The 24,402-nt window shown below is 45.4% G+C and overlaps 1 long non-coding RNA gene across 2 annotated transcripts; it reads right to left on the bottom strand.

Moving 5' to 3' along the window:
• Window positions 1–7,866: 7,866 nt before the first annotated feature.
• Window positions 7,867–20,136, bottom strand: LOC132968622 (uncharacterized). Of its 2 annotated transcripts, XR_009671255.1 has the most exons (4): window positions 19,081–20,136; window positions 17,283–17,663; window positions 11,239–11,388; window positions 7,868–8,621 (listed from the first exon to the last, which is right to left on the bottom strand). It is a non-coding gene; the product is annotated as an uncharacterized LOC132968622 (long non-coding RNA). The 2 variants fall into 2 exon arrangements; XR_009671254.1 differs by lacking the exon at window positions 17,283–17,663 and having other exon boundaries at window positions 7,867–8,621; window positions 19,081–20,126.
• Between the last annotated feature and the right edge of the window lie 4,266 nt (window positions 20,137–24,402).

Raw genomic sequence — 24,402 nt, 5'->3', positions numbered from 1 at the left:
GCTAAATTAATTAGCAAGCTGTTGTCATGCGATACAGACTGTATTAGGACCCGGCGTGCGCTGATCCGCTTGTTATTCTGTTGGTGTTCACCTCCGACAGCTCTGCAGGAACACCAGTCTGAAGAGTTTAGTGTCCTGAAAGGTCTAAAAACAAAGAACAGAGACGAGCTGGAGAACAGGGACACGAGTCGCTTGAGTCCTCTAAACTCACCGCCATCTTTAACCGTTAGAAGTCATTCTTAACGCTGTTATCTTCTGCTTCAGTTTCTACAATCTGATGTTTAGGGGTGACCGCAGATCTGCTAATCAGAGCCTCAGTCGACTGCCTGTTTTAGGGCGTTTTCACATTAGGCACAATTATTTTTGTACAGTACCCGTGCACGGTTGCCCACCCCCCCTCCCCCGCTGGTCTGCAGCACATCAGTAACATCGTTCTGTACCATGGACCGTACTCGAGTACACATGAAACGTGCCAGAGACCACGTCTTCAAGAGGACTTGGGCACGGTACCTGAGTCAGATATATTTTTCTAACTTTACATAGATACATATAATTCATGGCTCATTGCTTCTCTTGGTATAATTATCTAATTATTTAATGCAGTTCTGAAAATAACTTGTACTTTAAATCAATCTCGAGTTTGTGCATGAAGAAATCACCCCGAGTTATTGATAGAAGCAGATCCATGTTTAGAGAATTTCATTGGCTACAGTCAGCAGCACAGTCGCGTGCAATAACAACTTTAACGAGGCATGCTCTCCTCCTCTGAGTGATTTAACATCTTTAATAATAATCCTGTTTTCAACCGACAGAGAACAAAATTGTCCAAATAGGAGAGAAGAGAATATCTAAAGAGCGTCTGACAAAGAAAGAATCACAGAACACCTAGAAACAGGAGAAAACTCAACACTGAGATTATTCTGGAGGAAACTGTTTCTGCAGCATCTTCAACCTTAAATTCAATCAGAATCCCACCAGAGATATTTTAAAAAAACAACTGACGCAGCGCTGCAATCTGGCCTCCAGACTTTCTTTTCTTAGCGTTTTCCTCCAGTGATAGTGTGAGGAAATCGATCCATAATTCATCCATAGGTACAAAATCTCTCGCACAGAGAAATGTTTGTCAGGAGTTTTTTTTTTTTTTTTTTTTTTTTACAATTGAGCAGCCGGAGCGCTCGCAGCGTTTTCAATACTTCTGAAACTTGGGGGCTTTGGGGAATCAATGTGAGATGCAAAAACAGGGAACAATCAACCGAATCCGTAGGAGAGGGTAAACGTCTGCAGGAGCGCTGCGTCGTCTCCAGGAGGTCCCAGTTTAATCAGGCACACTTTGACAAACCCATTACGCTGGCATCCTTTACAATGGCTGCCGTCACAATCTCCTCTCTCTGCCTTTTGTCTGTGCGCCTGGTTAGAAGTGTTACAGCATCTCTCTCTGTGTTAGAAGACCGATTGGAACACATATTCCTCTTTCTCCATCTTCCACCCCCTCCTTCTCTCTCTCTCTCTCTCTCTCTCTGCAGCCAGAGAGCCACATATCAGCGGCTCTGACAGGACATGGATGAGGTCCCTCAGAGAGGAATTAGCTCCCTGTAGGGACTTCTTCTGCTCAACTCCCGGGGGGCATTTCTCCTAAGCACAACCCGATCAATAACTTTGAACATTATCTACTGGAAATGAAGTGAGAGGCTGCAGGAGTTCTCCGGGACGGGCCGAGGCTGCGGCTGAGAGCCTGCAAGGCGACCGGCAGGGCAGAGCATCGCCCGGAGCGACTGAGGCAAAGTTACCTCGTCTGCGGTTCATCTGAAAGCTCGGTGACTGCACGCGCCTGACCAACTTCATCTCTGCAACATCATCTGTGTGTGTGTGTGTGTGTGTGTGTGTGTGTGTGTGTGTGTGTGTGTGTGTGTGTGCAGCTCAGATAAAGGCCACCCTTCTCATTGCACAGGGGGCGTAACCGGGTCGTTGTAGAGCAGGAAAAGTAATCCCCCCCTCTCTCCCGCTGTAGACTGATTTATAGTCCGTCTCAGTCTTCATAATGGAAAAGAGAAATGCAGCTAAGTAGAGCGGAGATGAAAGAAGTTTAAACATTATTACTTCAGCTGCAGCTTCTGCACAACAAGAGCATTCATCAAAGTGTGTTAGCGCGACATTAATCACGCTCTCTGACTCGTGAGGTGTTATTATTACTAATTAAATCTGCGTCTGAAGAGTGAAGCTTCAATCAGAGACGAGCACGAAGTCTCTGCGAGTCGTGCAAAGTTAAGGTAAGTTTGCTGCCGCTCAGTTAGTCGTTATTGGAGCTTCTTCAGGTTTTTAAGATTCTCACCTTCAGAGCGAGCTGCAGCAGAGCTCACATAGAGACAACATTTGGTTTAGCATTCTGCTGCAATCCTCCCGACACTCTGCACTGTTAGTCCTCCAGGCATGAGCACAAGAGTTTCCTGTCGATCGTGGCTGTGTAAAGATGCTGACCTGTGGCTTACACACACACACACACACACACACACACACACACACACACACAAATCATTCACCCGCTTCGACAGCACAACCTCCGGGTGAGGCCGGAAAACAAGAAGTCAACACACAGCTGCTCACAGACCTGAACGAAGCTTCAGGCCCGAGTAATGTGCCGATATGTTCACAAACAAATGAATAAATACAAATAAAAACACACTTCAACACATAGAGAGAAACAGTGTGTGTGTTTATCCAGGGTATAAGTAAAGCTGCTCCATCGTCCCTTCTGGGCCTCCGTACATGTGTGGTGGTGACCAGTGAGTATAAATCATGGGTTGAGTTCCTGTGCAGGACTCCGGCATCAGATCAACAACTGGAGCACAAACTCTGACGGCACCTGAAGCCTCCTCACAGCAGCGTCTGAGCACGTGCCAGAAAATAACAGATGCCACCAAAGCAAACGTTGGAGGTGCAGCGCTCAGCTAATGAGCCGATCTGCAGGCTCCTTTTTCCAGGTGACTTATGTCGGCGCTGCTGAGGACTGAAGCTCTATTGATCGGCTGATTGCAACCCGATTGATGTCGCCACAGAGACCTGAGATGTGTTTTCAGGTCAAGCTTTTAAACACGAGATCCTACAGTCCAAATACTTCAAGCATTAAACAAATTACTGCCAGTAAGCCTACAAGATCCCAGGAGAACTACAAAATCAGAGGAGAACTACAAGATCCCAGGAGAACTACAAAATCAGAGGAGAACTACAAGATCACAAGAGAACTACAAAATCAGAGGAGAACTACAAGATCACAAGAGAACTACAAAATCAGAGGAGAACTACAAGATCACATAAGAACTACAAGATCACAGGAGAACTACAAGATCACAGGAGAACTACAAGATCACGGGAGAACTACAAGATCACATAAGAACTACAAAATCACAGGAGAACTACAAGATCACATAAGAACTACAAGATCACAGGAGAACTACAAGATCACAGGAGAACTACAAGATCACGGGAGAACTACAAGATCACATAAGAACTACAAAATCACAGGAGAACTACAAGATCACAGGAGAACTACAAGATCACAAGAGAACTACAAGATCACAAGAGAACTACAAGATCACAGGAGAACTACAAGATCACAGGAGAACTACAAGATCACAGGAGAACTACAAGATCACAAGAGAACTACAAGATCACAGGAGAACTACAAGATCAGAGGAGAACTACAAGATCACAAGAGAACTACAAGATCACAGGAGAACTACAAGATCACAGGAGAACTACAAGATCACAGGAGAACTACAAGATCACAAGAGAACTACAAGATCACAGGAGAACTACAAGATCAGAGGAGAACTACAAGATCACAAGAGAACTACAAGATCACAAGAGAACTACAAGATCACAAGAGAACTACAAGATCACAGGAGAACTACAAGATCACAGGAGAACTACAAGATCACAAGAGAACTACAAGATCACAGGAGAACTACAAGATCACAAGAGAACTACAAGATCACAGGAGAACTACAAGATCACAGGAGAACTACAAGATCACAAGAGAACTACAAGATCACAAGAGAACTACAAGATCACAAGAGAACTACAAGATCCCAGGAGAACTACAAGATCACAGGAGAACTACAAAATCAGAGGAGAACTACAAGATCACAAGAGAACTACAAAATCACGGGAGAACTACAAGATCACATAAGAACTACAAAATCACAGGAGAACTACAAGATCACAGGAGAACTACAAGATCAGAGGAGAACTACAAGATCACAAGAGAACTACAAGATCACAGGAGAACTACAAGATCACAAGAGAACTACAAGATCACAGGAGAACTACAAGATCACAAGAGAACTACAAGATCACAGGAGAACTACAAGATCAGAGGAGAACTACAAGATCACAAGAGAACTACAAGATCACAAGAGAACTACAAGATCATTGACTACAATGGCAGCGATTGCCGCTGTAATGCGGCGCCCTGACGAAGCACGGCGTGCATATACTATGTTGAAATTTGCATTTACGCTCGTTCATTCTGCTGCTGCATCCTACAACCTCTTCAATTACGAGATTACCTAAACAGCACCGACGCCTGGATTGAACTTCATGATTTGAATTCATCACAAAGGGAAACGTGCCTGAAACGTTTCCATACATGAGTGTGAGGTAATGAGACAGAACGACACCCTGCTGTGTGATTCTGCTGCCACAACAGAAGAGACAGAACTCAGCACACACACATCAGAAGTCATTGTCTTCAGGAGAAAAACACACATCTGCATTCTCTATCCTCAACTCCCGAACGCTCCCTCTCCTCTCCTCCTCTCCTTGTTCCCCTCCTTCCCTCCTCCTCCTCATCAAAAGCCTCCTAACTCCCCGGCTCCTCGGGCTGCTCCCATTTCTTAAAACACAGTCGAAGGAAAAAAAAACAAAAACCTTTTCCTTTTCATTAAAAGGAAAACAGGAAGAAAGACGGAACGGTGTCAATTATGAATTATCTTCTAAAAATAAACGCAGGAGCACGTAGGCCGACTCGGCAGAAGAACGCAGCGGCAGCAGACTTTTGAGGAAGTCAGATGAAACGAGGAGGAGAACGTTTATCTCTCTGATATTCAGAGGAGAAATCTGTGGTTAGTGACGTCCTGGCTGTACGTCATCCTGCAGGTCAAAGGTGATCCTTAAAGGCTTTCTGTGATTTTTCACACTTAAATATATAAATCAAGTATCTCCTCTGAAAATAACTCTGTGAGTCATGACTGTCTACAATGGGTGTAACACCCGAGTCCCACTGTCTGTGATGTTTTCAGAGTTTTCAGAGTCCTATCTTCACTTTGTTTACATCGCCCGGACGGCCGGCTGACTCCTCCCCTCTCGTATAAAAGTTGTTTAATTGAGGGACTAGAGAAAAGAAGAATAACATACTGTACTCACTGCTTAACTGTGTTTCTAGATCACGCTCATTTCAGGTAAATTTACATGCAGTGTGAAGATACGAGCAGAATAAAGATCGCTAGCATTAGCATGCTAACACAACAATGCAGCGCGAGTTGTTTTGGTTTCATGCTGGAGCTCAAGGGCGACATCTGCTGGATCAAAAAATCACATATAAAGCCTTTAAATACATCATATTATATTTAACACTTTAAAGGCACAGTATGTAGATTTCACCACCAGGGGGCTCTCTATCAAAACAACCACAAAAGATGAGGTCCATGGCAGACTGTAGGGTAAAGGTCTGGACGGTGTTTAGGGTCTTAACGTCATCCAGCCGACTCGTCTGCTCAACTATCATTCAGTTTAAAAGAATGTATAAAGAAAAGGTTCTGGGAAATGATGAATGAGTTAAACTAACTGATTGTTTCTATATTGTTGATCTATGTTTTGTTTCGTGAAAGAAAGAGAAAACAACAGGTAATCTTATTCTGTTAAACAGTTTCTTGTGTTATTAGGGGAAGGGGGGGGCAGGTATTATAAGTTTTCTTCTTCCTGCTCCTGTTTGTTCATGAACAGTGTTTCAGTATTATGAGAAAACATTTCTTGTTGTGTTTTATGGTGTTGAAACCAAACACTGAAATGAGCAAATAAATCAAATATGAAATGAAATGAAAGTTAGCGTTCAATCGAGTCTTCAGTATCGTCTGGTTGTGCGGTGGGGGTGCAGGAGCACGTGGGCTCTAAACGAGGGTCTGCTGTTAATTGGATTGGACTGATTCATTAGCGCCTCACTTAATTAATGGCAGCGAGAGGTGGTGATATAATTAGAGGGGGGGGGGGGGGGTAAAATTACATTTGGGTAAACATGGTTTAGAGATAAAGCTCGTGTGAACATTATTATTCTCATGTATCTTCATTTGAGTCGTTCTTCAGGCCGTGTGGAGGCTCGCTGCTCGCCAATAAATTAAACTAATAACGCAGAGCTGTAAAGGATGAACGCCGATGAAGGTGGAGCAGGTTTTTAATGAGATGCAGCGTCTTCACTAATTCATTGTAATGGAAATGTTTGGATGACGTCGCTGTGAGGAGAAGTGCAGCGTCAGCAGCAGCCGAGGAAGCTGTGTGACTTTGAGCAAACGACAGACGAAGAAGAAGAGCTTCTTTATGACAGAGAGGGAGAGTCGCTCTGCTGCCTCCTCCTCTTCCCCCTCTCCTCCTCTTCCTCCTCCTCTTCCTCCTCCTCTTCCTCCCCCTCCTCTTCCTCCTCTTCCTCCTCTTCCCCATCCTCTTCCTCCTCCTCTTCCTCCTCCTCCTCCTCCTCTTCCTCCTCCTCTTCCTCCTCCTCCCCCTCCTCTTCCTCCTCCTCTTCCTCCTCTTCCCCCTCCTCCTCCTCCTCCTCTTCCTCCTCTTCCCCCTCCTCCTCCTCCTCCTCTTCCTCTTCCTCCTCCTCTTCCTCCTCCCCCTCCTCCTCCTCTTCCTCCTCTTCCTCCTCCCCCTCCTCCTCCTCCTCCTCTTCCTCCTCCTCCCCCTCCTCCCCCTCCTCCTCTTCCTCCTCTTCCTCCTCCTCCTCCTCCTCCTCTTCCTCCTCCCCTTCCTCCTCTTCCCCCTCCTCCTCCTCCTCCTCTTCCTCCTCTTCCTCCTCCCCCTCCTCCTCCTCCTCCTCTTCCTCCTCCTCCCCCTCCTCCCCCTCCTCCTCTTCCTCCTCTTCCTCCTCCTCTTCCTCCTCCCCTTCCTCCTCCTCCTCCTCCTCCTCCTCCTCTTCCTCCTCCTCTTCCTCCTCTTCCTCCTCCCCCTCCTCCTCCTCCTCCTCCTCCTCCTCTTCCTCCTCCCCCTCCTCCTCTTCCTCCTCCTCCTCCTCCTCCTCCTCTTCCTCCTCTTCCTCCTCCCCCTCCTCCTCCTCCTCCTCCTCTTCCTCCTCCCCCTCCTCCTCTTCCTCCTCCTCCTCCTCCTCCTCCTCTTCCTCTTCCTCCTCCTCCTCTTCCTCCTCCTCCTCCTCCTCTTCCTCCTCTTCCTCCTCCCCCTCCTCCTCCTCCTCTCTTCCTCCCCCTCCTCCTCTTCCTCCTCCTCCTCCTCCCCCTCCTCCTCTTCCTCCTCCCCCTCCTCCTCTTCCTCTTCCTCCTCCTCCCCCTCCTCCTCTTCCTCCTCTTCCTCCTCTTCCCCCTCCTCCTCCTCTTCCTCCTCTTCCTCCTCCCCCTCCTCCCCTTCCTCCTCTTCCTCCTCCCCCTCCTCCTCCTCCTCCTCTTCCTCCTCCTCCCCCTCCTCCCCCTCCTCCTCTTCCTCCTCCTCCTCCTCCTCCTCCTCCTCCTCCTCCTCCCCCTCCTCTTCCTCCTCCTCCTCCTCCTCTTCCTCCTCCCCCTCCTCCTCCTCCTCCCCCTCCTCCTCCTCCTCCTCCTCCCCCTCCTCCTCCTCTGCACCAAGGCTCAGTCACTTAAACATCACGTCTGATTTACGGAGCATGGGATGAGATGAAAACAGAAAAATGGAGGGAGGGAAAAAAGGTGAAATTTGAAGAAAGCCTCTTTGCACCATGTAGCGAGGAGATGAATGTACGAGGAGGCGATGGAATGTGCTGATATGATAATGGCCTCGCATCGGGCCCTCATGGCGAAATACACTTTCTCTGTGTAATTTGGTGCCGGGACGAGAGAGAGAATGATGTCTTCTTTTATCTCATCGCACAAAGCACCCGCACCCAGCCGCCACTTCTCACATCTGCCACAGAAATCTCATCGGACAAATCCTTTAATTGCCTGATCGATGCCTGTAGAGCCATGCAGATGAGCCCGATAGTCAATAAGAGCGGGGTCAGGTGAGCAGCTGATCAAAGTGCAAACTGTGCTAAAACATCAGGAACCAAACATCTGCAGGCTCCACCTTCAACCCTTCACATCACCCTCCAGAAAAATCTGGTGAAGCAAATAAAGTCTCTGAAAGTTTACGGACCATCCATCACCGAGCTCGAGGAGAGGCAACACACACACAGAGGCTACAGGCGCACAAACACACCCAGGTGAGGCACGGTCTGTTTTTGTGTTTTCATTCTCTGCAGAGACAACATGAGGAAATGTGGAAATCGATGTTTTTCTTACCTTGTGTTTTGCCAGCCAAAGTCTCATCCCAGCGTCTCAGAAGAAGCATGATGGTACAGCCTGGGACTCCTCTCTCCCTCTCATAGCCTCAGACTGAGGGAGGCTCAACTACAGCCAACACAAGAGAAAGCACAGCATGAGTATTGATTGTTTGCAGAAGCTGTACGCTAACATGAGCTGAAAACTCCTCCAGATATGCTGGAAGAATCTCAGGTCTGTGAGGTTAAAGGTCTCATGAGACACCCTGCAGCAGTGTTTACGAGAATTAAAAATAACTTTATAGAAATGTTTAATATTGTCGATGAAGGTTTGGTTTGCTTTTTTCAATCATAAAGAGACATCTGTATTCATTTCAGTGATTTTCATAAACAGTCAAAAAACCTCTCACAGGAGCTTTAAAGGAGCAGTATGTACCTCTGCCCCCTAGTGGTTAAAATGGGTAATGCAGTCTAATATCTAAACATTGTAAAGAGCTGTCCCCCCCCTCCTCTCTAGAGTCCATGCTCACACAGGTCACCATGTGGTGGACTCTGAAGCTTCAGTGTTTATCCAGCTCTGCATGGGTCTGTAAACCTTTCTGTGTTCTAACCTCTCTCCATTTTTCAAAAGCATCTCCAATATTGATCCTAGTTTGAGCACGTTTCTGCTCGTGGAGCTTATTAGAAACATGCAGAGGCTTTTTAGGTCGGGTACAATCACTTCTATCTGAACCACTTCTCTTGCCCGCTTCCATCGCTGCAACACCTGTTGACCTGATAACTGCTCTCATATCTGACAAACTGAGGGGCGTCCAAAACGGCCGTGTGGGGGTGTGTCTTAAAACCGCCTACCTTCTCTGGTCCAAACAAATCCAGAGCATTCAGGAGCAGAATCTAAAGTTAGAAGGAGGACATACTGGCTGCTGCATTGTTGTCAGAGAAGCCAGCACTTCAACATGTTTCCTTAATGATCAGATAGTAAGATACCTTTATCATCTCACTCTCTACACAGCTCACTGATTGGTCCTTTATCATCTCACTCTCTACACATCTCACTGATTGGACCTTTATCATCTCACTCTCTACACAGCTCACTGATTGGACCTTTATCATCTCACTCTCTACACAGCTCACTGATTGGACCTTTATCATCTCACTCTCTACACAGCTCACTGATTGGTCCTTTATCATCTCACTCTCTACACAGCTCACTGATTGGACCTTTAAATCAAGAGAAAATCACATTTGAATGTGTCGTTTCATTCCTGACATTTCATCCTTGCTTTTTAATTCCTTTGTTATTGAAGTTGCACAGAAACATTCTAACTTTTTTCACGCCTTTGTATGACGAGTGTTTTGGTAACTTGAAGTCTTCGTTCCTGGACCGATTTGTTTTTGAACGCTGACAAAATTCTCCCTGAAATCCTCCTCCCTCGCTCTCCGCTCGTCCTTCCACTCGGCGCTCTCAGGCAGAACTAATCAGCTGGAATAATCCCACCTGTCAACATTCTCAGGTAATTAATAGAAAGACGAGTTTAATTAACTCAGAAATGAGTCTAAAACATCCATGGGAGGAAACTAACCCTGCATCACTTCCAGGCGTCGCTCCAACCAGCTGCACGGTAGAGAACGTGTTCGAGTCGTCGTGATTCACTGAATAACTTCTCGCTAGCGGGGAAAGCCTTGTTAGGTGTGCGAGGGTTTGTCGATGCAAAAAAGAGGAACGTACGTGATCGAGGAGGAGAGATTATAAAGAAGAGGTGTGTTGATGAGCTTTTATCACCTCAACAAATCATAATCTTTGTACGGTGGCCTACAAGGACAAATGAGCTGCAAGATTTAAAAAAACGATTCAATTCATTTATCAAACGCTTTTAACGAGAGCGACAAACGACAGGAAGTGTAAATGAGCTTCTTTAAGTCTGACTGGACACACAGGTGCTGACAGGAAGTGACCAGAGGTGCTGACAGGAAGTGACCAGAGGTGCTGACAGGAAGTGACCAGAGGTGCTGACAGGAAGTGACCAGAGGTGCTGACAGGAAATGACTAGAGGTGCTGACAGGAAGTGACCAGAGGTGCTGACAGGAAATGACTAGAGGTGCTGACAGGAAGTGACCAGAGGTGCTGACAGGAAGTGACCAGAGGTGCTGACAGGAAATGACTAGAGGTGCTGACAGGAAGTGACCAGAGGTGCTGACAGGAAGTGACCAGAGGTGCTGACAGGAAGTGACTCAAATGTTCCTGAGTTCTAATCAGCATCTTAACCATCCTGAATATCATCGTCACCACCATCATCATCATTAAGGTCGTAGGTGTTCCCGGTCCGATACGTCATCAGGGACGCCCCCCTGAAGTCTGAAACTCGGAGAACTGCATGAAAACGATCCCATAGTGTGTCGTTATCGTCTGTCCAACTTAAAATCTGGAACGCCGTAAACTCGGGTGTGACGTCATACCCAGCGCCGAGACCTGAGTTCTTAAGGGTAAATGGAACGCAGCCCTAGAAACACAGCTCTGAAGGGGCGGGGCCGTCTCTCTCTTTTACGCACTCATGCTGGCAGAGGTAAACCCTGCACGCCGTGTTGGGTCAGCGCCGCGCACAGCTGAGCTCCCTCTAAGGTCACCGCTCGTGTTTCCAGAGAACGCGTTACGATACAGAAAAGAATAAACAAGAACAATCGGACTTTTGACAACACTGTTTTGTATGTTGTGTTTGTAGGTGTCAGTGCAACATGAGCGGACTCACAGCAGTTTTAGGTAAAATCCTGGATGCGTCGGGTGGGGGGGGCGGTGGGGGGAGGGGGGGAGCAGCACTTTGGAGGTGACTGTACTCCACAGGAGCAGCTTCACGTCCGTTCTCCCCTTCGCTCCTCCGATGAGACGTTTGCTTGTTTCTCTGTGTTTTGGAGAGAGAGGGGAGAGAGAGGACAGAGGGTTAGAGGCGGGTCACAGTCAGACAGACTCTTAATAAACCATACTGCACGCTTTGGCATGGACGCGCTATCTCCGGCCTGCTTCTCCTGGAACGACTTAATGAGATTACACGAGGAGGATTTAGAATCTTTAAAAATCTGCATGAAGCGTTTTTTCCACTTATTATTTTTGACATTCACAATCCACAGAAACAAAACGTCTTCCTTCATAATTGGTTTAAATGCATCTCACATTGTCTTCAGTAAACTGTGTGTGTGTGTGTGTGTGTGTGTGTGTGTGTGTGTGTGTGTGTGTGTGTGTGATTTGAGGAGAATCCAGCACAGTGTGGATAAATAAAACATTTCCTCAGAATGTACTGTAGTACTAAATTGTCTCTGCGTTCATCCCCCCAACAAACCGTCACACTACAGTACGAGTCAGATCAGAAGAAGAATAATAAACAGCTTCTAATAATCCAGATTATTCAGGACTCGTCGCTCCGGTCCACGAGAGTGTGAGAGAGCGAGCCGGGCTTTAGGTAAATGAATGATTAATTGAAATCTGTCGATGAATAATAAAAAACTCTCTGCAGGGTAACAGATTGCACTTTTCATATTTAATAGCTGGATGCTCCTCACACTCACACACACACACACACACACACACACACACACACACACACACACACACACACACACACACACACACACACACACACACACACAGACACACTCACACACTCACACACACACACACACACACACACACATACACAGACACACACACACACACACACACACACAGAGACACACAGACACACACACACACACACTCACACTCACACACACACACACACACAGACACACACACACACACACACACACACACACACTCACACACACACACACACACACACACACTCACACACACACACACACACACACACTCACACTCACACACACACACACACACACACACACACACACACACACACACACACACACACACACACACACACACACACAGAGACACACAGACACACACACACACAGACACACTCACACACACTCACACACACACACACACACACACTCACACACTCACACACACACACACACACACACACACACACACACACACACACACACACCCTGGTCACATGAACACGCGGCGTCCACACATGAACGTGGAGTAGATTAAAACATCAAAGGATGCTTGCTTTAGCTTGTTTCCTAGCTCGCTCTAATCCCACAAAGGAGTCTAAATGTTGATCACGTCGATGTGTACGCCCGTCCTCTGCTCGCGGACGCCGTCTGCGTCGATACAAGTCGTCCTAATCAGCTCGGATGAATTATTGAGGAGCCTTTTTATATCAGATCATGACCCATATTCCGCTCGCTTCAAGTGAATGTGCTGCCAATAAATAAAATCGAGATGTACTTTTTTTAAGTTGTCCCACATAGGCCGCTCGCTCGCTCGCTCTATAAACAGCTGAGCGGGATTCAGACGCACGCCGCAGAAAGTCACACGAGAATCAGAGGTGTTGAGACAGTTCACTTTAGGTTTAGTGAGCTGACAACATCAGACGCATTGAGAAAACGAGAAATCCTCAAAAACCACAGAGAGGACGTTATGATAGAGTTATGGCGGTAGAAGTTTCAACCTTCAGTAACGATACCAGTTTCATTAAAGGAGCAATGTGTCACATATCTAGTTAATAAACTGTCAACCATCACAAGAAAGAAGTTTGTACTGCAGTCCAGATTCAAGACATCTGAGAGAGCTGTCCCCTGAAAAATGCTCTGTTTCAAATCCTTGTGATGTCACAGGGGGATTCTGGTAAAAAAAAACCTCCCCTCCTCTCCCCTGGTATCTCCACCCATGGACTCCACCCCCAGCCTATAGAGCAAAACTTTTGCACAGGTCAGCCATTTTTATTCTCTCTACAGAGGAGTGATGTCTACGGGGAAAACTCAGGGGGCGGGGCTCATTACATTTAAAGAGACACACACACCAAAACGGAGCGTTCTGAGAGAGCTGGTTTATACAGGGTCACAAACCTCCTCTGGTGCTTGATTCATGTTATATTTAGACCAAAGGGGAACTGTTTGAAAAGGTGGAGGAGAGGACTGTTTGAAAAGGTGGAGGAGAGGACTGTTTGAAAAAGTGGAGGAGGGGGACTGTTTGAAAAGGTGGAGGAGGGGACTGTTAGAAAAGGTGGAGGAGGGGACTGTTAGAAAAGGTGGAGGAGAGGACTGTTTGAAAAGGTGGAGGAGGGGGACTGTTTGAAAAGGTGGAGGAGGGGACTGTTAGAAAAGGTGGAGGAGGGGACTGTTAGAAAAGGTGGAGGAGGGGACTGTTTGAAAAGGTGGAGGAGAGGACTGTTTGAAAAGGTGGAGGAGGGGACTGTTAGAAAAGGTGGAGGAGGGGACTGTTTGAAAAGGTGGAGGAGGGGACTGTTAGAAAAGGTGGAGGAGGGGACTGTTAGAAAAGGTGGAGGAGGGGACTGTTTGAAAAGGTGGAGGAGAGGACTGTTAGAAAAGGTGGAGGAGGGGGACTGTTTGAAAAGGTGGAGGAGGGGACTGTTAGAAAAGGTGGAGGAGGGGACTGTTTGAAAAGGTGGAGGAGAGGACTGTTTGAAAAGGTGGAGGAGGGGACTGTTTGAAAAGGTGGAGGAGGGGACTGTTTGAAAAGGTGGAGGAGAGGACTGTTTGAAAAGGTGGAGGAGGGGACTGTTAGAAAAGGTGGAGGAGGGGGATGTCCTCTTTAATACTCTTAATCAGGTGGAGGTATCCTCATCAGGGCAGTGGATCATCACTGAGCGATATGAAGATAAAACTTTCTATAGAGCGTTTGTTCTGGACTCATTGAGGCGGATGCATCGCTGAGAGCCCGACGCCGACGCCGTGTGATTAGTCAGCACGCAGGGAGGGCGAGAGACGGAGAGGGAGAACCAGTAAGGAAGAAGGGGGACGGATTAAGAATCTCCTCAGCCCCTGCTGTCGCCTCTCCTGGTCTGTTTATCAACAACGACTACAAACACGGCGCCTCGGAAAAATCTCTTAAGCTCCGTTTGGAGACTTTTGGCAGACTTCTTCTTCACCTAAGCTTCTGGCATCGATTTCGCTCTCAGACACTAAAAATTGACAGGTGGCTTGAAATATGTGCAAACCCCCCCGTGGTCACCTGATACGACTAATTTACGGCTCCATAAAGTTCACTGACAATATTTACTGACTCGTTAATCATTTAGAACGAGGGTACACTTTAATTATTCGAGTAAAACTAAGAAACAAACCCAGTCAGGCATCAACTACAACATCGCTTTCTGGCAGGAGCGTTCATTCACGCTCCAAAACGTGTCGCTGCTCTCTGGAAGGAACAGAACAACAGAAAAGAATCCACCTTTCTAACCGATGAACGACCTCGTTATACACCTGCTGCTCTGCTACATCCATCTTCAAACTTCTTATTTTAACAATTCTCTCTCGAGCTGTTTTCACACTTCTGAAAATATCGAGATCATATCAGGAGGACTTCTCCGGATATTCTCCTGATCTGTTCACACATGCACCTCACAGCGGGAGACTTTCCCTGTCAGAGAGGAGGGGGGGCGGAGTCTCCTGAGGTAAGACGGGATGCAAAAACACGATTAGGGATCAGTTCCAATATCAGACAATTCTATTTTAAACTGCAGTTGCTAAAGTATTCTTGTCCTTCATAAAACAGAAATAATCCTCCTTTCTGACCAACAATGAACCTCGACATTAAAGTGATGCTCAGCGATGTCACGGATCATTGACCGGCTATTCTTTGCTCTCCTCGGGTCGTCAGAATACCAGAACTTTAAACTTCAATATGATACTAGTACAAATCAAAAGATATCGACACCCGCGTTGTTACCACGGCGACAACAAAAATAAAAGTCTGAGGCTCCGGATATCGACTCATTTCTTGTTTCGGCGATCAAAAGTTGCAGACAAACTCCTTCACTCGGTCTAAATTGCACAAACAAGTTGGCCACCGTTGCATTTCAAACCGTGCGCCTGCAGTTTTTTTAATGGATACATTCCTCGCCAACGCACCCGTCTTATGCAATCAATGTCGTTTTTTAAATTTCAGAAGCTTTCGCTACCAATCATTAAAACTTTAAAAGCAGATTTGATCGTACTAAATTATGTCGAAAGGTTTGTCAACATGATGCTCTTCCTCCATGAGAGGGGGTGTAGTAACCACTAAGCTACAGGCGCCCTCTCTCTCTCCCTGATTCGTCCTGCGTCTGTCCCGTCTCTAAAAGGAGGCGTAAAAAGCCCCAAACATAAGGCTTCATCTTCTGCTTCAAACTGGTTTAAATCAGTTTTATATTAAAGTTTTCCTGCAGATTGGGACCCTCAGTGACGTCCATTTTGCTTCAAACTCCCTCTGCTTCAGGTTTGGAACATTTTAGACTGAAAAGACTTCTGTCTTTCAAAAACAATCAATCCTCGATCCAAAAGTAAAGACGCTTTTAAGAAACTTCCGTCATATTTTTTAACCATCAGCTGCATCGGACAAAGAGAGATAGCGCACTGTCGAAGTTTACACCCTTAAGGTTGCCATCGTGTGTGTGCAATTAAGACGACGTGTTGGAGTTTGCACATTTTAGATTTTAAAAACAAGAGATAACCAAACATTTGGAGCGTCAGATCTCAATTTTTTTTATTTTTTTTGCTGAGGTATCAAAAAATGAATCATATAAACATTTAAAATCCTGGTTTAGTGATGAGCCGTCTCTCTGACAGTTTTAAACATTATTACAGTGAACGCGTGTCTCTCCTGTTCATAAACCCTGATTCGGGTGAAAAGACGGCGGACAGCAGCGTGGCAGAGCGTCCATTTTGCAGCGGTGACTGACTACCTGAGCGCACATCTGCGGGGGGGGGGGGGGGGGGGGGGGGGGGGGGGGGGGGGCTACAGGGGTCACATGTGTGCCGAGAGCAGTATGGCTAATGGTCCTGGGTTATGAGAGCGGGTCCCAGGTGTGTTTCACAGGTATGTTAGCCTTAACCTTGACGCTGCACACACACACACACACACACACACACACACACACACACACACACACACACACACACACACACACACACACAGTATAAATCCAAACTAGTGTCAGCTGAATGATAGGAAGGTTAATCAGAGAAAAGGGGTCAATCGCTGCTGCACCTGTGATGGATGGATGGATGGATGATTGGATGGGTGAAGGGTCTGCATGCGTGTGTGTGTGTGGGAGTTGATGTGCGTTTTGCTGCACACACACACACTCGGGGTTTGATTCCCACACTCTCTGTCAGAAGAAGTTTGAAATAACAGCAGATCAAAATAATCGCATTGAGAAAAGGGCAACGTGCTGCGTCGCTTTGTGTAGATTACTTTATTGATCTGACTATGTAGCACACACACACACACACACACACACACACACACACACACACACACACACACAGCAGGTCATTGGACGGGGCTGAAGTGGCGGTCTCCATCAGGCGGAGGCGACTTGTACAGTTTTGACATTATCACACATGATCAGACGCAAGAATGTGACCTTAAATCACACGGATGAGAAGTGAATTAAAGCTGAAATGAAGGGTAAAATGGCTGAGGAGCGCCGGGGAAAATCTATTTAATCACTACTTAAACCTCACACACACACACTCGAACACACACACACACACACACACACACACACACACACACACACACACACACACACACACACACACACACTCATGCATGCAGAAGTAAGCGGCCTTATGAAAAAGAGATTTGGATGAATGTCATCAATTAATCATCATCCGAAACATGCAGGAGAAGAAGCATGTGTGGATTCAAAGTACTCACCTATGAAAACCTTAACATTAGAAAATATTGATTTTAATGGATTTTGGCGGCAAGAATCTCGTCTAACACATCGACTAACAGACAAAGATGCTGCTGGAGTCTTTAATCCGCGTCAGTGAAATCCCGTTAAGATTCAATAGTTGGAAAAAAGAAATATTGAAAATCAGCTTCAGTCCGTTAGAAAAAGAAGTCAAAAAGAAAGTCCCCAATTAAGGACAGTTTTTAACGACTGTTAATTTTGTTTTCATTAGGGGTCGAATCCAGGATTTAAAGGGTAATTCCACAGGAAAACAGCTAAATCCAGGGCGCCTTTATCAGGGTGGCAGCTGGTCAAAAGTCCCACTTCCCATTCTCTTCAGAAGAGGAGAGGCATTAAATCTCCTTCAGGAAAAAGGTGGAAATATAAACAAAGGAGATGGACAAAGAAATGAGTTGTGTGGTTTGTTCACTTTGCTATGCATCTGTCTACAGCTGAGCCTCACACACACACACACACACACACACACACACACACACACTCACACACTGAAATTATTCAGTTTCTTTGCAGTCAGCTAAATTCTTTGGAGCCACTCTTTGTCGCTCTATTCCTGAAATGCAAAGGATTATTGGTGAATAATCTGCACCCCTTTGTATTTCCATAAATGTGATGGAGGTAGTGAAGAGGAGATGAGGTGCAAACGTACGTCACCCAAATGCAAAAAAAATAAAAAATAAAAATAAGGAGCGACTCCGCTCTGATGCAAGATGACGTGTGAGTGGTGGGACAGGAGATGAAAAGAAATGGAAACGAGAATCAGAAAGTGGAGAGAGAGAGAGAGAGAGAGAGAGAGAGAGAGAGAGGGGAGGTGATGGAGAGATTTAAAAAAAAAAAGGATGGTGATTAAAGAGATTCAAGCTCGAAGCAAAGTTGGAGAAAAAAAGTGACGGTGGAGGAAAAAAAAGGGAGAAAAATCCTCAGCGGGTTTTTTTTTTTTTTTTTAGTCCTAGTCCATTCTCTTTGAGTGCTTGTGTGTGTCTGCCTGTGAGATGAGAGTGAGGAGGATAGGCGACAGAGAGAGAGAGAGAGAGAAGCGAGAGAGAGAGAGAGGAGAGAGAGAGAGAAGAGAGAGAGAGAGAGAGGAGAGCGAGAGAGAGAGAGAGAGAGAGGAGAGCGAGAGAGAGAGAGAGAGAGAGGAAAAGAGGGCGAGAGAAGGCGGCGGGCCGAGTGTATAAACACAGATGACACCCAGACAGAGTTGAGTTAGGCCTCTGCTCACTTTGACCTTCACCTCATAAACACCAGGAGGAGGAGGAGACTTGAACGCACCTCGGCGCCACGGGAACAGAATTTATTTTTCAGAATTTGTTGTTGTGAGCGGACAAAGGGACGTGTGAGGAGGACGTGGTGGTGGGGGGGAGGAGGGGGGGTGGGGGGGTATTTCAGACACTTTGATGGAGAAATAAAAAACAGACTTTTTGTGCAACATATAAAAAATGACAAGATGTGTTCTCCGGGATGACGCCTGGAGGAGGCGAGTGCTTGATGAGTCACTGTGGGCGAGGAGAGAACAAAAAGTGAGAAAACACAGATTAGAGAACGCAGAGTGATGAGAAGATGACACGGCATGAGGAGAGAATCAGCTGAGTGCCAGATGGGGAGGGGATTCATGGTTGTACCAAAAGCCAGATTACAGGGCCCGCGTTAGTGTGTGTGTGCGTGTGTGTTTAATGTATGTGCACCCCACACAAAACACCTTGCACACACAGAAAAGGAACAAAGACTTTGAGACAGACACTAAACACTAAGTCAACCTACCTATGGTTAGATTTAAGAATCGCCCAAAAAAGATGCATAGGATGGAGGGAGGAAAAAAGAGAAGGGGGAACAGGAAATAGGAAAAAGGTACAAAAGTGAAAAAGGCATAAATAGAAAAGACAAGCAAGCCAATTAAAACGTCTCTATCAGTGGGGGGGGGGGGGGGGGGAGAAAGGAAATTAAAACACAGGTGGAGTCAAAAAAGTAGCCAAAGTTAAGGGTGGACAGTGAGCGGAGCGGGAGGGAGGGGGGGAGGAAGAGGGAGGCAGTGAGGGGAGGAGGGGAGGAGGGAGCGTGGGCTGCACAGGGATAGAAAAGGCTGGAAGTGGAAGCGATGGAGAAGGAAAGGGAGGATGAATGAAGGGGAGAAAAAAAAAGAGAATAAAAGGGGGTAAAAAAAAAAATCCCCCTCCCCTTTTCTCTTTCTCTTTTTCTCTGTCTCTCTGCCTCTCTCCCCCCTCCTTGTCTGGCTCATAAATAGAAGAAATTGTTGACCAGGTAAATGGCGAAATAGATGAGAAGACAGAGGACCGAGAGAGCAAGCAAATGAAAAGGTAAAGCACCTCCCAGCAGCGCGATGAGGAAAAAAAAGAACAAAAAACGAAAGATAAAAGCAAATACTCCAGTGGCCTCCGTCGTCTCCAGTCTGAGGGTGGAAGGGGGGGATTGGCTGCTGCCAGTTGTTCCCCTTCCCCGGCTGCTTTCTTCTGTCTCTCCTCCCAAAAAACACTTCCCATCCAGATGACAAAAAGCAGGCAGAGACGTCCTCTCCTCTCTCTCCTCTCTCTCTCTCTCTCTCTCAGCTCTGCTCTGGAGCCGCACGCCGCTCACACAGGTTGGGCATTGTTGCAGCGGCAACACAAAGTCTCAACGCTGCCGGGTGGGAGGAAAAAAAAAAGGCATTGGGCTCTGCTGCTGCGAGTCGAGCACTGGCTGCTTCATGAGCGAGGATACTGAGCTGCTCTGTCTCCCCGCTCGCCCGCCCATCCCTGCCTGCGAAAAGATGGGAGGAGGGCCCACACGCTGCATTAGTATTCATTGAAAGAGTGTGAGAGAGAGAGAGAGCGAGAGAGGAGGGGGAGAGAGAGAGAGAGGGGAGGGGGAGAGAGAGAGAGAGAGGAGGGGGAGAGAGAGAGGGGGGAGAGAGAGAGAGAGGGAGAGGGAGAGAGGGAGAGGGTGAAAGAGAGAGAGGAGGGGGAGAGAGAGAGAGGGAGAGAGGGAGAGAGAGAGAGAGAGAGAGAGAGGGGGGGAGAGGGAGAGAGAGAGAGAGGAGGGGGGAGAGAGAGAGAGGGTGAAAGAGAGAGAGAGAGAGAGGAGGGGGAGAGAGAGAGAGAGAGAGAGAGGAGGGGGAGAGAGAGAGAGAGAGAGGAGGGGGGGAGAGAGAGAGAGGAGGGGTGGAGAGAGAGAGAGAGGTGCCTTCCAACAAATGTCGAGGAACCACACCGGTGAGAAACTGATAAGAGACTGGCTCCCTCTAGAGTCGATAATGGATACACAAACTCTGAGGACTGGGAACACTGGGAGTGTGTCAGTTAGCCCAGTTTGAAGTCACCTGTACCTGCTGCTGCCTTCAGGGTTATTTTCATACTTTAATTTGTTTTATATGAAAAATAGAACAAATTAAAATGTGAAAATCTTATCTAATCAAATATGATCTGTGACAATTAAACAGACACAGGAACAAATCGTTATGTAAACCAGGAAGAAACCTGGACCAGAACCAGAACCAGAAACCAGAAACCAGGAGCAGAACCAGAACCAGGAGCAGAACCAGAACCATAAACCAGGAGCAGAACCAGAACCATAAACCTGGAGCAGGAGCAGAACCAGAAACCAGGAGCAGACCCAGAACCAGAAACCAGGAGCAGAACCAGAACCATAAACCAGGACCAGGACTAGACTCATGTTGAACAGATGTTCATATTGTGACGGCCCTCTTGCCAGCAGGACCTGCTCTTGTGTTTTATCCTTCTGAGTGTGTTTTGTGACCCTGCAGGTGGCTGGTGGGCGGTCTCCCTGGTGGGCGGTCTCCCTGGTGGGCGGTCTCCCTGGTGGGCGGTCTCCCAGGTGTAGACTATTTAAGATCCGGCAGTGAACCTCTCATTCTCTCATCCACTCCCAGCGTGACCACAGCTCCTCATTGCACCATGTTTACACGGGGTCTAATTTCTTATTTTGAATGATTAAAAATTGCAGGTAAGCTCCTGCAGTCTGAATTACACAAACTAACATACTTTAAGAACGTTTAGTCAGCGTTCTCCTTCCTGCAGGCAGCTTCTCCTTAAAGATCTGAAGGTTTTTTAAAAGCTTTGATACGACGGATCATTCAGATAACCGACTGAATCGTTTTAAAAACACCTGGTATAGAAACGTATCAAAGTACTGAACATGTTGACGACCTTACAGCACGATGGATCAAACATTCAAACATAATCAGACACTTCAAATTAATCCTGCCTGTGTTGCTGTAGGAAGAAAAAAAAACACACTGATCCTTTTCTCTGCATCTCGCCCTGAGCTAAACTCGCTGTTGCTATGGCGACGGATGACAGCTTCATAGTGTCCAAATCAAAAGGTAGCAGCACATAAAGATAGGTGGCGTCCTTCAGAGTCAGACTGCATCTCCGCTGCAGGTCTCTGTACAGATTTTCATCCTCCAGTTATATCCAGAGCGAGCTCTACGTTCAGACTGGATCTGCAGATCAGAACCGATATGGATCCCGTTTAATGTGGAGATAAACACGTTATGCATCACTTGGTCTGCACACAAAGACAATACACAACATGAGGTGTTCATATACAAGTGGGTAAGAAAAGGGTTCATGATGCACTTTGTAAATGGTGAATGGATGCATTCATATTCAAGCAATTCAGGGTTAAGTGCCTTGCCCAAGGACGCATCGGACATGTTCAATTCAATTCAATTAAAAAAATACTTAATTTGTCCCCAGGGGGCAATTCAAAGGCACACAGAGCAGTAAATGAACAACAGTGCAGGTAGACGAAATATTTAAACCTAAATATAAAGTGTCAATTTAAATACAACTTAAAGCTTAAACTTAACTTAAAATACTAAATATAAAAGAGTAGATATAAGTGGACAGTGATCGGACTAACAGATGTAAACAGAACTATGTGCAGTAGACGAGAAATAAATATATATATATACAGAACTATGTGCAAGTAGGCAAAACTAAATGATAAGTTAATAAGGTGCATGTTGAATAATGGAACAACAGAACTAATATAAACAATATAACTGTAAAGGTAAAAATGAGATAAATAAAGTGACTGTAGTGATGGATAAGAAACATCAGGAATAAAGTAACCAGAACTGTATGAATACTGAAATAGAAAGGATAGAATAAAGTGATGTAGTTGCTGCAGGAGCGAACCCTCAACCTTTGAACCGGTTGAAAGACAACGACTCTACCCACTGAGCCACAGCCACCCCACACTGTAGGGCTGAAGTGTGCTCAGCTCTGTTAGGTATTAATAAAACATAATAAATTAAGGGACATTACCTTACAGTGGTGTGAAGGTGTGATCCAGGTAAACAGGGCGTCAGGTGTGACCAAGCACAAATAGCTTCTCCCCAACACATCCAATTGGTGGCTCCTGCAGAAGAAGCTCCGTTTGACGTCTCCTCCTGCCATCTTGGAACCTGAGTTTGACAAACAATGAAAGCTGAATGACTGTAGCCAACATGTCAGGATGATAAATCGTCATTTAAGTCAAACTGGTGTCTCATATTCACTCAGTCATAAAAGTGACAGTTTAGAAAATCCCCAACATGACACTGCAGAGTTTTTAAAAGCAAGAAATTCATTATTTAAAGGGTTTTACTCAACGCAACGCTGTGGGACAGAAGGACATGCTAACACTTTAGCCAGCAGCATTACGTTGTCATAGTTACAGTTTATATATATATATAAATGTCAAAAATATTCATAAAAAATTCTCATTAAACATGTATTTTAATGGAAAACCAAACAGACAGACATCATTTTGGGAAACTTTCCATCTTCAGAATCTGTTGCTGTAACCATGACAACCACAGACCGGCCGAAGGGCACCAGTTAACACGGTCACTCTTTAAACCGTAACACCTACTTTCTGATGTTTTCGTGAGCTGAAGATATCAGGAAGAACTTTGTGTTTTTCTTACCTTCACTTGTGGTGTTTTAATAAATCCTCAGCTCACACACAGCAGTTTTAACTCACGCTTCTCTGAGCCCTTTAAATATGATGCTAATGTTAGACACCGCTTCCGTTAGCTAGAGAGACAGGTGAGTGTCGACTAATACCTGTAGTACCCTACCCTATTTAAGAGCCAAAACAGAAGTTTAGGAGTAATTTAAATTCATATTCAGACGTTAAATAAAGAATTTGATGTTCTTCTGAGAACTTCAGAAACTCTTTGTGAAGCCCACGCTGTGAGTGTGTGTGTGTGTGTGTGTGTGTGTGTGTGTGTGTGTGTGTGTGTGCGTGTGTGTGTGTGTGTCTGTGTGTGTCTGTGTTTGTGCTTGTGAATTATTTTTGGTTTATAGTATCTTATGATAAATATATATATATTTAATATTATATTATAATATTTATATTATATATATATTTATATATATATATATTTATATATATATATTATATATATATTTATATTATATATAATATATTATATTATATATATATTTATATATATATATTATATATATATATTTATATTATATATATTATATATTATAATATATATATATTTATATATATAAATATATATATTTATATTATATATATAATATATTATATTATATATATATTTATATATATATATTATATATATATATTTATATTATATATATATAATATAAATATATATATTTATATATTTTTTTGTCAACAGCTACTAGCGACAAATCTAGCGACTTTTTCTGGTGTTATTTGAGACTTTTTTGGTGTAAGAAACTGACGTGAAAGCACGTATTGCTCTGCAGTTACTGTCCTCAACGAGCAGCGGGTGCTGCCGTAAGCCCCTCCCCCTTCCTAAAGCACTCAAAGGCTGTCAGTGTAGCCTCGCGCAGCACACCCAGCTGCAGTCAGACCCTCACCACTCTGCGTCCAGACTGCAACCAATGCAATAAGCTTTAGTTTTGTATTTATTTGCTTTGATTACATTGTTTAAGTTGAGAAGTACATTTACAATAAAAGTGCGCTATACACTACTTTTTAATTCATTATTGGATTTTGCGTATAACAATGCGATTAATCGCGATTAATCACAGGAACTCATGCGATTAACGTGATTAAAACTTTTAATCGTTGCCCAGC

This window comes from Labrus mixtus, unplaced genomic scaffold (genome assembly GCF_963584025.1).
Source record: "Labrus mixtus unplaced genomic scaffold, fLabMix1.1 SCAFFOLD_183, whole genome shotgun sequence".
NCBI classification, from domain to species: Eukaryota; Metazoa; Chordata; class Actinopteri; order Labriformes; family Labridae; genus Labrus; species Labrus mixtus.
Note: the sequence above shows the minus strand (reverse complement) of the source record. Positions and strands in the feature narration are given on the sequence as shown.